This window comes from Meleagris gallopavo, chromosome 22 (assembly GCF_905368555.1).
Source record: "Meleagris gallopavo chromosome 22, MGAL_WU_HG_1.1, whole genome shotgun sequence".
NCBI classification, from domain to species: Eukaryota; Metazoa; Chordata; class Aves; order Galliformes; family Phasianidae; genus Meleagris; species Meleagris gallopavo.
In genome coordinates this window covers 8,303,203-8,318,419 of record NC_139425.1, presented here as the reverse complement: position 1 = coordinate 8,318,419, position 15,217 = coordinate 8,303,203, and the positions used below count along the sequence as shown (strand labels likewise).

Genomic DNA, 15,217 nt, shown 5'->3' with positions numbered 1-15,217 from the left:
CCCAAACCCTACCAATTGCTAGCTTATTCCTTAGTTGTACAGGAGACCACAAGTGACCTTATCATAATCTTAGCTCTCAATATGAACATCTCTGTCTTAATCTAAATTTCACCCTGGAGCTGAAGGTCCTGCTTTATACACATCCTAAGAACTGCGGAGCATCCATTGCAGCAGGGAGTCCAACCCTGGGACTGGGCTGCCTGCTGAGAGCTGCAGCTCCTGGAACCAGCAGCAGAAATAGTTTGGAGTTTGGATTTTTAAATTCACATACTCAAAGAGAACAAAGCTGTTCCCTAATACACTTTGTGCATTTTATGGACCGAACAATTAAAGAGGTTTTAAAACATCTGCTGACTGCATAATTCCATACAGGGGAGTGTACTCAGCATTTTTAAACAACAACGGGTACGAGATACCACTTAACAGTACAAAACACCATCAGTCCCGTTCAAATCAATAGAAAATTAGATGCTATGAAAATGCAATATGTGTCCAATTAGTTATAATTGGAGCAAATGGTGATGCAGATAAACTCCTGGAGAAAGATGCATTTGTCCGGCCCGCTCCCTGCCTGCTTTCAGCACAGCACGGTATTGGCAGTGGTAGGCTCTGCTGTAGCCCATAGCATGAAGGATGATCCCTCTAATACACGTATGTTAACCGTTATCTAATTATGGAGCTGCTCTGAGTCTGCAGGACTGCTTCCGTGCCCCACCGTGCGTGCGTGGTGAAAAATGATCCTCTGTCACACGGAAACCTCCCTGTTGTACTTGACAAATTATGCCAGCAAACCTGTTTAAGAACTAAAAAATCCTTGGACACGGTGACAGGCCAAGAAATATGTTGTTTGGAGACAGATATTTATTTATTTATCTGGCAGAGGTTAAGAACCGCCGCTCGGTTCACTTCTTCCCTGCCTGTCTCTGTTCTGGCAGCTCAAAACCCGTCTCACCAATTGTTTTGCAGGTTTCTTTCAACTCATAAAAACTCCGTTGCAAGGCAAAACAGGAACTAGGTTATGCGATGCCAGCGCTTTATTTTTAACATCTCTCCTGCAACACGTTGGCCTCCTCTCAGTTTAATCTTACAACTAAAGGAAAAAGCGACGGTTCTGCACATCCCCAACCGAGCATCACCGCCGGCCGCGCTGCCAACCCTCCGTGCCCTTGCAGGGTGTGGAAATGTGAAACTACTCACATCGCTCTTGGTACAACCAGTATTAACTTTGGGGGGTATTTTTTTCATATATTTACCTATAAAGCATCGGTTACTTTACACAAGCAATTAGCTGAGAGATAAGAAACTATAACTACCCTCAGGGCTCTTATTTTATTCCCATTTCCTGTTAATATAATTGTTCTAATCAACAGTAAGGACTGATGGGTGCAAAGAAAAGCTCGTTTGCCCGCCCTGAAACCTTCTTGTGTTATTGCTGCTGTTACTTACACTGGAAAGGGAACTGTCTCTTGAGGAAGGGAAAAAAATGGAGGTGGCAGCTTTTATTTGTTAAGCTGACTCAGCTGGACAGTGGAACAAGAAATGTTCAGATCCAATCCATAACTTTTGTGGCCGCTCAAAGGACGTATTCTTCCTCGACACTGATAAAAGTTTAATATGGAGTTGCCCAGGTTTTTAATAAACTTGTCAACAAAAGAGCAAGGCAAATTGATGGGGACCTTCCCAGGAATAAATTCCACTTCAAATAGGCCAAATGAGCGTGGAGGACAGAGAGGGGAAGGCACACGGGCAGCTTCTGCTGTTCTTTGCAAAAATGGCACAATGGATTTTAGCGGGTACGTATGTGTGTGCATCTTATTATCTCTGAGACAAGGCTTTAGGACAAAGCTTAAATTAAAGAACACAACCTGGTGTGGCTCAGAGTCCTGACACGGCAAGAAAGGGAAGGGACAAAGCCCCTGCACTGATGTAGCGGCGAAGCCATTCCCCACTAAAGAATTGCCATCTCACCCTGTGAGTAGTTCCTCATCTCCCGGTGCACCCAAAGGCTCCGGGCATCCCCTACCCAGCCTGTGGTCACTTTGGGACCAACCCCAACACACTCCGCAACAACCTTTACTCATGTGTTGAGCATCACCTGTGTCCACCCATGCATCCCCTGCCCATCAGCAGACCCTCTCCACTCTGACCTGTGGTGCCAACAGTTTTTTATACCACACCCCCCACTATACACACCACATTTCAGCTATTACTTGCATGTTCATCTCCACTGAATCAAACCAATCCCATTCCCTGCTCAATTTTTTCTCTTCCATACATCATGAACTGCCTCCAGGCACCACATTGTCCCTTCTCATGCACTGACTGCAGGCATGGCAGGAGGGGCACATACTGCATGCTTGGGATGGAAATCTCTGCATGAGATGTGTTATTTTCTATTAGCCTCCATCAAGCCGGTGCCTTAAATTATTAATCTTTGTTGTGGTGTTGTTTTCTTTTCTTTTTTTTTTTTTTTTAATTTGTTGACCTGAAGTAAACACAAGTATTAAATCAGATTCTAATAATCTCACTGACAGTAAATTAACTCCTTGTGTCCTAGAGAGGGACACAACCGCATCTCAGCCGCTCTGAGCAACACTTTGCCTCCCCTTTACCATCTCTGCAGATTCCACATGCACGCCACGGGGTAAAAAGCAGAAGGCCAGATCCTGCCTCCAACCTTGGGCCACATCCCAGATTGGAAGCTCTGCCTGGGTGCCGCGATGAACTTTATTTCTGATCATTCTTAGGTCACCGGATTCCTGCTCCGGTAGCTTTACCCAACTCCCCAAATGCCAGGGTCAACGTGCCTATGTAAGGGCTTTGCAGGCACGGCTCCTGCCCTCACAGCTGCTTGAGGACTTCTGCGGCTGGTGGTCACGAGCCCCTGGCTGCCCAGATGCCACCTAATCCGGCCCAGCAGAGGGGCAGCTGAGAATGAGCACTATTTATACCAGCTGCTGCCGGCCCCACTGGGCTGCTTGTGGCTTTTTTAGCTAGCAGCTCCCATCCCAGCACAGGCCATATCTGGGCATGGCAAGGCACATACAAACAGAGTGCTGTGTTTTGAGAAAAGAGGAAAGAAAAAAAGGGGAAAAAAAGGAAAAGCTGCATCTGTTTGAGGTGTCAGGCGACCTGCCTTCCATTAAAGCAGCACCACCACTAACTGCTCCAACTGCTAAAAGCTTCACTATAAATGTGCCTCTTATTCAAAGTCTGTCTGTCCTGTAACAACCTTCCACCTGTACACATAGCTATTGACCTCTGTTCCTTCATACAGACCTCTATGCCAGCTCAAAGCAAGGGTGCATGCTGACAGTGCTTACACAGTCTGAGCAGAACCTCCTTTGGAGCATTACAGGGTGTTAGAGGAAGCAGCCAGCTTGGAGCTCTACCTGTTGAAGAGGCTGCACAAGACTCTGCATTTTGGCCATTACGCACTCAGAATGAGCTTCTCCTTGGGTAATTGCACCAAGACTTTCTCCAGTCTTATCACTGCAATGGCTTCAGCATGAGCAGCCCCCCTCCCTCTGGGGGAAAGAAAGGCAGGGGAGCAGTATGTCTGCCTGCAGCAGGCAGCGAGCAGGCGATGCAATGAGCTGCACTTGCCATGACCCTGCATCCCAACAGGGAAGCATCTTGCTGCATGATGGCTTCAGGTCAAGAGCAACTTCAGCAGAAAGCGCTAAACTGAGCATCTTCACTGGGAGGGAATAGCTGAAATCAGCGCGCGGCTTTCAGGGGAGGGATGTGAGCTCCGGAGTGAGGATATTTCTCTTGCAAGGAACACACCACCCCCTCGCCCACAGCCACTGTGAAGTGCAAGATGTGGTGAAACTCTTTAAAAATAGATATATTCCCAAGCAATACATGCCGCTCGCATCTGGCAAGGCAAACCTAGCATGGAAGCTCTTGCTTACAGACTAAAAAGCCTCGGAGCAGTTCAAGGCACCTGAAACCTTGGCTCTCTCCTCGTTTCTTCAGAGCCCGCTCTTGTTCTTGGCCTAACCCAGTCCTGAGAAGCACAAGGGAAGCCCTGCCCAGCTAGGCTGGTGTCAAAGGCAGGGAAAGATACTGCAGTGCAGTGCTGATCTCTTCTGCAATCGGACGTGCAGACTAGCCCGAATGCTGAGTCAGCACAATTTCTTTTTTGATTGGTTGATCCGAGTAACATACTTTCAATGTATGCTAAAGGGGCAGCAATTAATATGTTTTCCCCCGTTCTCCACCTCTCCAAACCTCCTCAAATCAAACACACAAATCTCACCCCCAAAGTCACTCTCTGGTCCTAAATATTCTGAGGCTCTTTCATTTTTAATTTAGGGCATTAAAAAAAAAAAATTTGCAATCTAAGCGATGCTCACTTTGATCGACTTGTGCTGCAGCAGCTAAAATATCTGTCCTGCAGGTCAATCTAATCATGCTTAATAGCAGTTTATTCTTCAACGCAACATTTTTCACATTGGGTCGACAGTTTTAAATGAGATTGCTGATGCACCCCTTTACTAATGCTTTCACCAGGGCCAGCACATCCCTTGAAATACTCGTGCAATAAAATGAATGCTTTATTGCTCTTCATGAATGCACTATTAAACTTGAATTGCAAATATAGCCCCCCCTTTTTATTTTTATTTTTTTACAAAAAAGAGTGCTGGGATTTACTGGACCACCTGTCTTCCAGTATTAAGTAATAGCAACAAAAGTAATAATAGCTCATCAACATAAACATATGAAAGTTAAAAAAAAAAAAAAAATCCAGGGGAAAATCTCACGGCACAAATTCATCCCTGTGCTCCCATGCGTGTGCGCAAAATTCCCGTTCTGTATCTGCCCGTAGTTCCGTTTATATGCGGAAAATTCATCTCAAGAACGGCTGGGTTTTGTGAGGCATAGAATAGGAAAATGTAACTAATTTGGTCCACTGGATTTATGGCTTTTACAGTCCTCAGAGCTCCCGTTTTTGCTGGTGGGACCGCTCGGTGCGCGCTTTGCTGGACGGATGGGCGCAGCCAAGCATTGCACCTCGCTTCGGCACAGAACCTGCGGCTCCGCTCTATGGAGAGCGAAGGAGAAGAGGCTTACTTCGAGCTGAGAAATAGAGAGGACTCAGTGTGGAGGAACGGTCACAGTTTTAATCCAAAGAAGAGGAAAAGCGAGAAGGAGCTGAAGCAAAGAGTAAGAATGGCGCAAACTGGTAGACGATGCTAATGGCTAAAGGGCAGCCATGGTTTTGTGATCTATACGCAGCATTCTTATTTAATTTTTGGCATTGCCCCACTGCACCAGAGACTGGATAGGGTCTCAGGACATGTCCTGCACCCACACACCTCCACCACGTGGCTCCTGCATGGTGAGACAGAGTTGACTTACGGTTTTGAAAATATTTACATAAAAATAAATCTGAGCACTTAGTGACTTCCTAAAGTTAGCAATTCCATGTGATTAACAAGCATATTAATTCAGAGAGGGGGGAAAGGGATAAAAATTGCGCTACAGATGCAGGTATCTGCTGTAAATCAGACCGCGGGCACCTTCGCTAGAGATACGCATAGTGGTGTGGAAGGCTCAGTGACACCCACACTGAGAATGCAGAGAAAAAAGGAAGAAAGAGCAAGACAATGAGAAAATGAAAGAAAAGAGGGGAAGAAAAAAGAAATAAAGAAAAGAAAAAGAGAAAAATAAGAGAAATGTTGAAAGCAAGAAAGCAACTTAGAAATAATGAGAAAATGAGAAGCACGCAAATAAGCAGAAGACAAGGAAAGAAAGAAGGGGAGGAAAGCAGAGAGGAAAAGGGAAGGGAGAAGAGGTAGTAAAAAAGGTTGTTTGGGAAAGGAGGGAAATTATTATTGTGGCCAGAATGGTGAGAATCATCCTCATTTTTCACCCAGTAATTCAAGCTCCCAGCAGTGATGTACAAAGAGAGAGAAACTGCAGCCACATTTGGCCATGGGAACTCTGCTGCTCAGTCTCTATTTGTTTCCCAGCACCTCACCCTTTGTACGTAATTGTGGCCCCAAATTGGGGCAGGACACCATCAGTGGCTGGGATCCATCCTTGTCCAGGGGACAATGCCTCTTCCCGAAGCACCTGGCAAAGCAGAGGTCCCTCCTCTCCCAGGCAGATGTTGAGTACTCCATGTGTACCCATCACTTGTATCATTCTTTTTTTTTTTTTTTTTTAAGAAAAGAAAGATTTATAAAACCTATGGAATACTGTACATGGGAAATCTCCTTAAGAGCCCACCCCACTTTCCCTAAACTGCAATTGAGAAGTGCCTGCTCTCCATTAAACTCTGTTTGGTGTACGTGTAACAAGTGGCAGGAGTGCTTGCCATGAATCACATCAAACTGAGGCTCAAAGGCCTTCAGAGCACTCCTGCCAAGCACAGAGATGTGCTGAAAGCACAGGGAATTTGCTTAGAGCAGAACATTGCTCTGTGCCCTTGGCTGCACGGTGGGGTGATGGGGATAAGTTTGGGAGTAGGTAGGTGGGATGGAGAAATGAGGTGCCAAATGGCAGGCATTTATCTGCCTAGATATGTGCATTTTGTAAGGTTGAGGAAAATGGGGGCTGAAAGCTTCACCTACCCCTCCCCAGACAGAAAGTTCTGCTTGTTCACACGGAACGTTAAACCCATCTCTATCACCGCGTCTCATTCTTGTGGGATGCTGGGAGAATAACCAGGTGTTTTATGATGAGAAAGGTTATAAAGGAAAACCGAAACGCCAGGAAAGCTTCTCAAATTCAAGGAGCTAATTTTCTTATTTCCCTCTAATAACCAGCACACATCAGGGATGCTTGCTGCCTCTGGCTGTGACCTCAGCACTCAATGGCCGTGTCCGAGGGCCGGCACACACACACTGAACGTCGCTTCCTCTCCACTAATAAGCACAAAAAGTTTTAACACAGGAAACATCCCCAAAGCCCTTTGCATATTCACATGAAGCCAAAACACTGCATCTCCAAATCACAACTCCTTCCCTTCTTCTCCCTGCCTCCAAGTCCTTTCCTTTTCCCTAGGATTAAGGACCAGCCTCATTTTCAGGAAAAAAGGCCAAGGGGGAAGCAGCAATCTGGAGGGACTGGTCTGCATCCCTGCTGAAAACCAGGAGTGGACAGCCAGCTTTCCTCTGGCATCGCCTTTCAAAGCCCATGCCGCAGTCAGCATATTGAATATTTAATGTCCTGATGAGCATTTCCACCTGCTGACACAGGCAAAGTGACAGAACAATACACGCACTGGAACAAGATCATCAATTGACTCCCCAGCCAGTCTGCCATGTCAGGCATCTCAAAAAAAAGAAAAGAAAAAAAAAAAAAAGACAAAAATCTGTCTGTCTTTCTCCCCCCTTCACACGGGGTCACACACTGCTTCTCCGAGAAGAGTTCCCACCTGAAATACATACTTCTTTACATTCCATAGATTGCCAGGTTCATATGGGCATATAAAGAAGTATGTCTCTCAAGCAGGTAGGTTCAATATGCGCATTTATATGTACACGGGAGGAAATAGGGCTGGTGTGCCATTTACTTCCCAGGAGTGAGTTGCAGCACAGTTTGAGGCAGCCCATGTGCAAAACACACACACACACACACCCTCACTCCCCTTGCTGGTCATTCCAGCTCTGCCCCTGCAGGTTGCTGGGGTTTACGGTTGGGAAGAAGTAGAGTGCAATGTCCAGAGTGCCTGCAGCACTTTGTCATGGAATGGCACAGAGGAAAAGCCACACTCCCAGCCCACCTACAAAAAGGATGCTTTCATTGAAATTGTAAACTTTCAGCGATTAAAAAGGCTTTAGTAGAAGGAATTTGATTTCTGTGTAAATATATATATATATAGACAAATATGCGTATATATATGTGTATACAGGTTTAGACAAAGCCATGTGGGTAGAGGTTAAGTAGATATCAATTCCCAATTGCTTCCATCCTGCAATTTAGAAACAAGAAGCCAATTTGCTTTTAGAAAGCCAAAATCCAGCATAGCACTGATTTACAAAGCAACACCAGCAAGAAGTGCTCCATCTGGCAGAGCAAGAGAACTCACCAGCTACAGGCATGCCATCACTTCCAGCACTAAGTAGAGATTAAGACATAGGAAGAAGAAAGCATCTTACCTAGAGAATCCAGTGATTTTTCCTCTGCTGGTCACCGTGAGTGTGACACTACCTTGCAGCAAACAATCCCCAATATACCTTGGGAGGAGGGCGGGGGAGTTCGGGGTATTTAAAAATATATATATAAAAAACAATATGCTTTTCACAAGTCATCCAGCGGAGCCCCACACCTGGGATAGACACCTGCAGCGATGCAAGCTAAAAAGCAGCCCCAGCCCTGTGCTGGTGGCTTAGGCCAAAAAAGTCTTTCGGAGTTCTCCCCATGGGGCTCATCCCCACACGCAGCCATCAGTTCCCGCTGCCTCTGCTCTCCGCCAGCCGCCACGCTGAGCTTTAAAGCTCTGGAACAATGTGGCTGGGTTGAATGCAGGGCGGCATTCCGGAGGTCACGGCGGGCGCTGCCGCTCGCTCAGCACAGCGGGTGTGCGCTCACCTGCGCCCCTCGCCCCGCCGCCGCTCGATTGCAATTTGCAGGCGAAATGCACAACGCCTGCCTCGACGCTAATGAATTTGGCCGTTTCTCACCAGTTTCTAATGAAGCCTTTAAAGAGGGTTTAAGTAAACTTAGCAAGTGGCAAAGTAAGCACTTTGGAATACTTAATTGTATCGATGTTTTTTGTTTGTTTTTTTTTTCCCCCCCCCGCTGCTTTGTGAAATATCGCTGGAGAGTGGGAGTAAATATTTCCCTGCGCTGATTGACTTCCACACCACCAGGCTGCAAAGCCCCGCAGAGCCGGGATGCAAACCCATGGGCTCGCCCCAGTCCCTCAGTGCCGTGCACCACACAGCAGAATGGGCGCGAGCCCGGTGCTGGCTCGGCACTGTGCCCTTCCCCACAGTCACAGGGCTTCTGGCCCCACTAAATGCCATTATTTGTCTCATTTTGAGGTAAATTTCCACTGTCGGTTTGGAGTAAGGGGAAGAGAGATGGAGCTGTGGCACCGTGGTAATGCGTGACTGCAGTGAAATTAAAGTGAAGGGAGAGGTGAGGAGTGCGAGGAAAAGTCTTGGTGCTCAGATTCTAAAAAGAATTCCTCAAAAGCCCACAAAGAACTGAGTTCAGTTGGGTTTCGCATGACCAAGGCAATTGGCCATGCTGAATTCCCCTTAGATAAACACCAAGAGGCCATGCAACGGAACAGGACAGCTACTTGACATCTTGGACCATCGCACATTTCAACTCATTCCCAATTTGCTTTCCTGTAATGTCCCTTCCATGGACTGTCCTGAACTGTCCCAAACTTCTGCAGATGTGCAGGAGAACGGGATGCCAGCCACTGCAGGGAGCTAGAAGATGGCACATAAAATCCTTACAAATGTTGGAGACAATGGAACAACAGCGGCAGCCAGGTTTATCTGTTGGTTGCTCCCAGGAAGGTGGTGGATCTAGGTTTCAAACTGCCTGTGAGTTGTAGGGTTGGCCCTGCTGGTGGAGAAGCAGACATGCGGCGTGGCGGTGATTTAATGGTGACGCCAGAGGCACTTTGTGGTCCACATCCTGCAGTGAGCACCAGGAGTAATGGTGGTGGGTGAGCATCGCCCAGCATCCTCCACCCACCTTGGCTCACTCAGAGCAGAAAAAGCTGCACATTGAAATTGTGGTTGCTGTGGGGGGAAAATGCATGGGAATGTGGATAGTGCAGAGTGCAAGAAGCAAATAAAAAGGAAGGATGGAGTTGGAGGGATGGAGGGGGTGTGAAGGATGGAAGCATGGTGCTGCACACCTGCTCCCTCTGTCCCATTCTGGGGGAGCTCCTTGAGTCCCAGTGGCAAAGTCAGGCTGCGGCTGTGCAGCACAAAACTTCAGGGACTTGGAGGCAGCCTGGTTTGGGGCTGGGCATGGCCAAAGGAACCCAGCAGGACCGAGATGCAGTGAATGGACCAGGCTCGGTCCTTTGGGGTGGCAGCATGGCCACCCGCGCCAGGGAACCAGCAATTAAACTGCCAGCCAGATCACAGGGCTCTGCCTCCACAATTACACACGGCTGCTGAGTGCACACTCTCTCCAGCACAGACATATGCAAATAGCCATACTCCAAGCACAGACTGAAGGTGCATTGTATTGGGATCATGTGCTACACCTGTTTATATATAGCATTTAATATCCCTGTATACAGCCATGTAAAATATACATATGCATGCTATAAAATATATCCCAATTTGTGTGCATGCATGTATGTAACACAGTACCCCTCACACAATAGCAATGCATATACATTTATGTGATCAGGTATCACCACTATCATATAAAATATAATGACCACAGCTAACTCTCAGCTGCAAAAGCAATAACAGCCGATTGATGGATGAAGTGTAACCTGAATTCAAAGCCCTTGCAGGGAAAACCTAACTTCTCCTTGCATCTCCTTTCTGATTGCCCACAAGCCATGCGTCCGCAATTAACGCTCAGTTTTCGGCATTGGAACAGTTAATCACCGCAGCATTGAGATCACTGCAAGTTAGGCTAAGTTTAACCACATTTCACCCTTTTGCTCTGTCTGGTATTAGCTCCAAGCCACTAGTTTGGTGCAAATAAATAAATGAAGCCCCAATCCCCCTAGGTGTCATTAGCCAGCCTGGATCTGAATTAGGCATTTAAAGGCCAGTTTAACCTTGTAGAACGGCTGCATGTCAAAGTTCTAACATTTCAGTTCAGATTATTATAGTGCACTGCTTGCTCTGCAGTTTGTTGCTTTTTTTTTTTTTCCCCCCCTTTTAAATGCAGAGTATGCCACAGCAGAACAACAACAACAACAACAAAAATAAAAAGAATAAAGGTGGGGGGAAGGTCTCCCAACTCATCCATGGATTAGAGGCAGCCGGCACATCCCCACACAGATACACACACACGCAGCACACACACATTTGCCGGATGCAAAATCAGACATGTAAGTCCCCGGATAAGTTGGATGGGCACTCAGTCCTGCATCGGTCAGAAAAGTGTTTAAAAACGAGCTGAGCTGGTGCAGTTAGAGGGAAGAAAGGGAGCAGAAGAGGGGAAGGAAAAAAAGAGACATACCAGTTAGGAGCTTCTGTTGCAGCAGAGGACTCACCAGAGCACTAGCTGAAAGCTGAATCAGCTTTCGAGAGTTAGGGATGCATAGAGGAGGGTCATGGAATCACAAGGTAATAATGCGCTTCATGCTGCAGCCGTCAGCCTTCTCCTTATAGCCAATCTCTAATGCAGGAAGGGAAAAAGAGAGCAGGCCCAGTGATGGTATTAGTCCTCACTTGGAGAAAAAAAAAAAAAATTAAAAAAAAAAAAATCATCAGGCAAACCTCCCCCCCCCCACCCTTACCTCACCCCCTCCGCCCAGCACCACTACAACTCCATCCCCGCTGCTGCATCGCGGCTGGGCGGTGGGGGGAGGAAGGCGGCAGGCAGCGCGGTACAGCGGAGGCTGAGCAGCGGAGGCTGAGCGGGGGGAGCGGGGCTCCGGGGAGCGCCGGCGGCGGCGGGCGAGGCGGGGGTTAAGGAGAAGGGACCCAACCCGCCCGGATTGCAGCACACCTGGGTGCGAAATGGGGCTGTCCCCTCTCTAGATCCCCTCCTTCCCAAGGGTCAGCCCTGGCTTGGGGTCAGCCACCGGGAGGGGTACGCACACACGCACCCGGGGGGGAAACCGAGGGGGGCAAGCGCTGGTCAGGAAGTGGGTCCACCTTTCCAGTGCTTATATACCCAGCGAAGCATCCGAAACATGCACCGCTGGGCGAGCGGCCCCTGCTCGTGCTCTTCCCTCCCTGACCATATTTAGTCAACCATGGCAAAAAATAGCCTGTCAGCTGGAGGCTGCTGAGCAGTATTTGGAGTTCAGTCGCTCCTCTCAGCCCATTGACTACTGGTCCTGCAGGGTCCTGACTCTGCCTTTTTTTACCCTCCGCTATTTTTAGCGAGGCCAAATGAAGAGGGAGCTCATCTTACTACTCTGCTGGGCTGAGGGTTCACGGGGGCCCTGGCTATGTTTGGTAAGCACCAGCGCTGGGAGACACAGAGCAGAGACTTTGTCCGTGCTGGAAGACCTTTGTCTCCTTTCTCTATTTATCTTTTTCCCCTCTTTTGACTTCTTTCTTTTGTATTTTTTCCTCCACTGTCAAAAGGTAACCGGAAGAGAAAGTGGGGAAGAAGGTCAAGGGATCCTAATTTTCACCTTCAAGACAGAAACACTGCACACTGGGACTGAGTCCTTCACTGTGTTGTTCCAGGCACCCCATCGTCCAGCCACATCTCCCTTCCAATGTCTCCAAAGCAGCCAGGGCCCAGTGAAGCGTTGACCTCCTACCTTTAGCAGGGAGGGCTGGAGAGCTCCACCACAGGCCAGAGAAACCCTCCTGCCATAGCATGTTGATGGGGGACGCCAACATGGAGACACCTCTTGGGCCTTTTGGCCATGGGAGCCCTCCAAATCTTCCCCAAGAAGGGGCAATTCTAGAAGTCCCTGATTCCTGAGTTTGGAAGGCGATCATAATGGATACTTCCATGTAGAGCATCCACATGGGACTGTCAGGCAACATTTAAGGGAGGTTGAATTTGTTGGGAGCTCGTAGCATGTCATCTAGGGGTGGGAAATGCCTGAAGGAACCACTACACAGTGCCACGAGCTGTGAAAGGCTCTTAAGAGATTCCAAGGCACCCCAAGGCAAGTCAGGATATTCTTAGAGTCACTTTCTCAGTTGGTACACCTGCTCTCCATCCCCTGTGGCTTGTCCTCTTTGTCACAGCTCTTCTGAACCCAAATTGGAAACTGAAATTTGGGATTTCCCCATCCCCACCAGTCCTGAGCAGAGGCAGCTCTGTGTCATCACCATCTGGGTGTATGGCACAAAACCACAGAACACGCAAATGCTGGCATCCCAGAAGTGCCAGAGCCACCTTTGTGGTGGTCACCCCATACAGCAGGTTCAGCCCATTGTCCTGCAAAACAGATGGAAATTTCCTGCAGTGGCATAAATCACATCCACTGTTTTTTAATCCTCTTCCATCATCACTGGGGTACCCAAGCTGCTTCTCTCAGGGACCAACGAGGACTTTTCATGTTTTTCCACCTCATGGCATTTCAATAACAGAAGTGGTGAAAGCCACTCTACAGTCATCCAGAAAATCCTTTACCTAAAACACCAGAGTTGCTCATTGCCTGATCCCCACTTTGGGGCATGCTATGCTCACAAGAACCCACATGTGAAAAACAAGAGGTTCTCACACTATTTTCAGCCCTATCTGAGAACAGAAAATAGTGGGGCTGCCTGTGCTTTCCTGCACCAGCCAGGACCCCACGCCGGCAGCAGGGAGCTGCTAACACCGCTCGCTGTCGCAGGCGCAATCATGCCCTGCTTTGGGCTGAGTGAGTTGTTATCACGTCCCTGACAGGTTCCCCAGGGCTGAGAATCTATCCCGACACCGAGATATGTTGGGAACAGGAGCAAACTATAAATGGCGATGAACCGAAAACTGATCTCCTAGATGTGAATTAAGGGATTGTTTAAAACACCATGTTCGTGCCGACTCTGCTTTTTGCACACAGATTTCTTCCCTGCACTAATTGATTTGCACCACACTTAGCCTGAGCTTGCAGGGACAAAAATATCCACGTTCCTCTCCAAAATGCATGGCATTTTGGATTGCTCCACGCGAAGATACAGATGGGAGTTTGTTGTGTAGAGGGTGCCAGGAGAGATGGGTCTTCAGTGTGCAACCACCACAGCAAGCCAGACTTTTAATATATGCATATATTTGCATACACGCATACATATATGCACAGATATGCGTGTGGTAATAATGCATGCGTGCGTGTATGTAATAATTCTGCATTAAAGCTCCCGTAACCAGTGAAACCTGTGGAAGGTGCACTGCGGAATAGAAAACTAAACCAGTTCAAAATGTTATGTGAGAGATTGCAACACTACAAACAAAATGCAAGATGTTACTTTAAAAGAAGCAGGCTTGGGCTTTTGAATTTATGTAACCTAAACTGATTTTGTCTCTTTGAAATTGTTGTTGCGTGTTGGGAATCTCAAAGAGGCGAGGAGCAAAGCTGCAGACATTTCCTTTGGAGTCCAAGATTACAAGCCCCTTTACTTCTCCTTGCAGCTCCAAAGCTGTTAATGGGTTGCTTCATTTTATTAACAGCAGACAAGAAAAAAATCCTCCTTGGAGCATGTGTGAGGTGACAAGTTGGATAATAACAGCTCCTTTGGAGGCTTTTATAGTACATTAGGAAAACATAGCGGATGTTTATAGACTTTTAAAAATGCTGATTATATAAAAACGCATTTATCGCCTTCTAAAATACCAAGCTATACCAAGAAATATAAATATTTCTAATAATTAAAAAAAAAAAAAAACCTAAAATTGATGATTATTGACCCAATTGGACCATTTTGTTTGATATTGATTTCTCGTTTTCTATAACCCAAAATCTTCTCTTGATCCAGAAGACTGGGCAGTGTACTGTGATCAAATCAGGTTTCTCCAGTGTCCACATCCTGCAGAAGCCACCTAGGGTTTGGTCTTCTTCAACTGACCCAGAGTTATTATTTTTTATTGGTACAGAAGCCAATTGGTCCTGTGGCTCTACCCTGTTCCAGGCTGATAAGGTTACTGGGGTTGTGCCTTCTCTCTTTCTGTCTCTTTTTCTTATTTTGACCCAAAATTCCATCACTGGCTGCAGTTTACAATTCTGTTACTAGGTGGAATTAGCGTTTGATAATAGAAGTTGTCTCAACATAGGTAAATTCTTACTAAAAGTTCAGGTTTTGACAAACTGGCACATCTGTACATCAGTGGTATTTTTTTAAATACTGGTGTGGTGAGTTACATGACACAGAAAAATGGTGTCTGTGTATTTTCAAATAGCGGTGAAAGGTGGAGCCAAGAATTGGACTCGATGGTCATGGAAGCATAGAATCACAGAATCATAGAATCATTTGAGCTGGAAGCGATCTTTAAAAGCCAATTGGCCCGACTCCCCTGCAATGGACAGAGATACCTACAGCTCCATCAGGTGCTCAGAACCTCTCAAGCCTGAGGTTGGTTGTCCCCAGGGTCGAGCCACCAACCTCACCACTGGGAAATGATTCTTATGAGTCCCTTCCAACTTTGGATATTC

The 15,217-nt window shown here is 47.1% G+C and overlaps 1 long non-coding RNA gene across 4 annotated transcripts in view; it reads right to left on the bottom strand.

The window, feature by feature from the left end:
• Positions 1-11,755, bottom strand: part of LOC104914032 (uncharacterized) — a 44,361-nt gene extending 32,606 nt beyond the window's left edge. For 3 of the 4 annotated variants that reach the window (XR_795782.4, XR_014887716.1, XR_014887715.1), the window contains exons 1-2: positions 11,626-11,755; positions 11,134-11,292 (exon numbers count right to left, since the gene is read on the bottom strand). This is a non-coding gene — a long non-coding RNA (uncharacterized LOC104914032). Of the gene's footprint in view, positions 1-11,133; positions 11,293-11,413 lie in introns of all 4 variants that reach the window. The other variant, XR_014887714.1, reaches the window with a different exon arrangement.
• Positions 11,756-15,217: the final 3,462 nt, after the last annotated feature.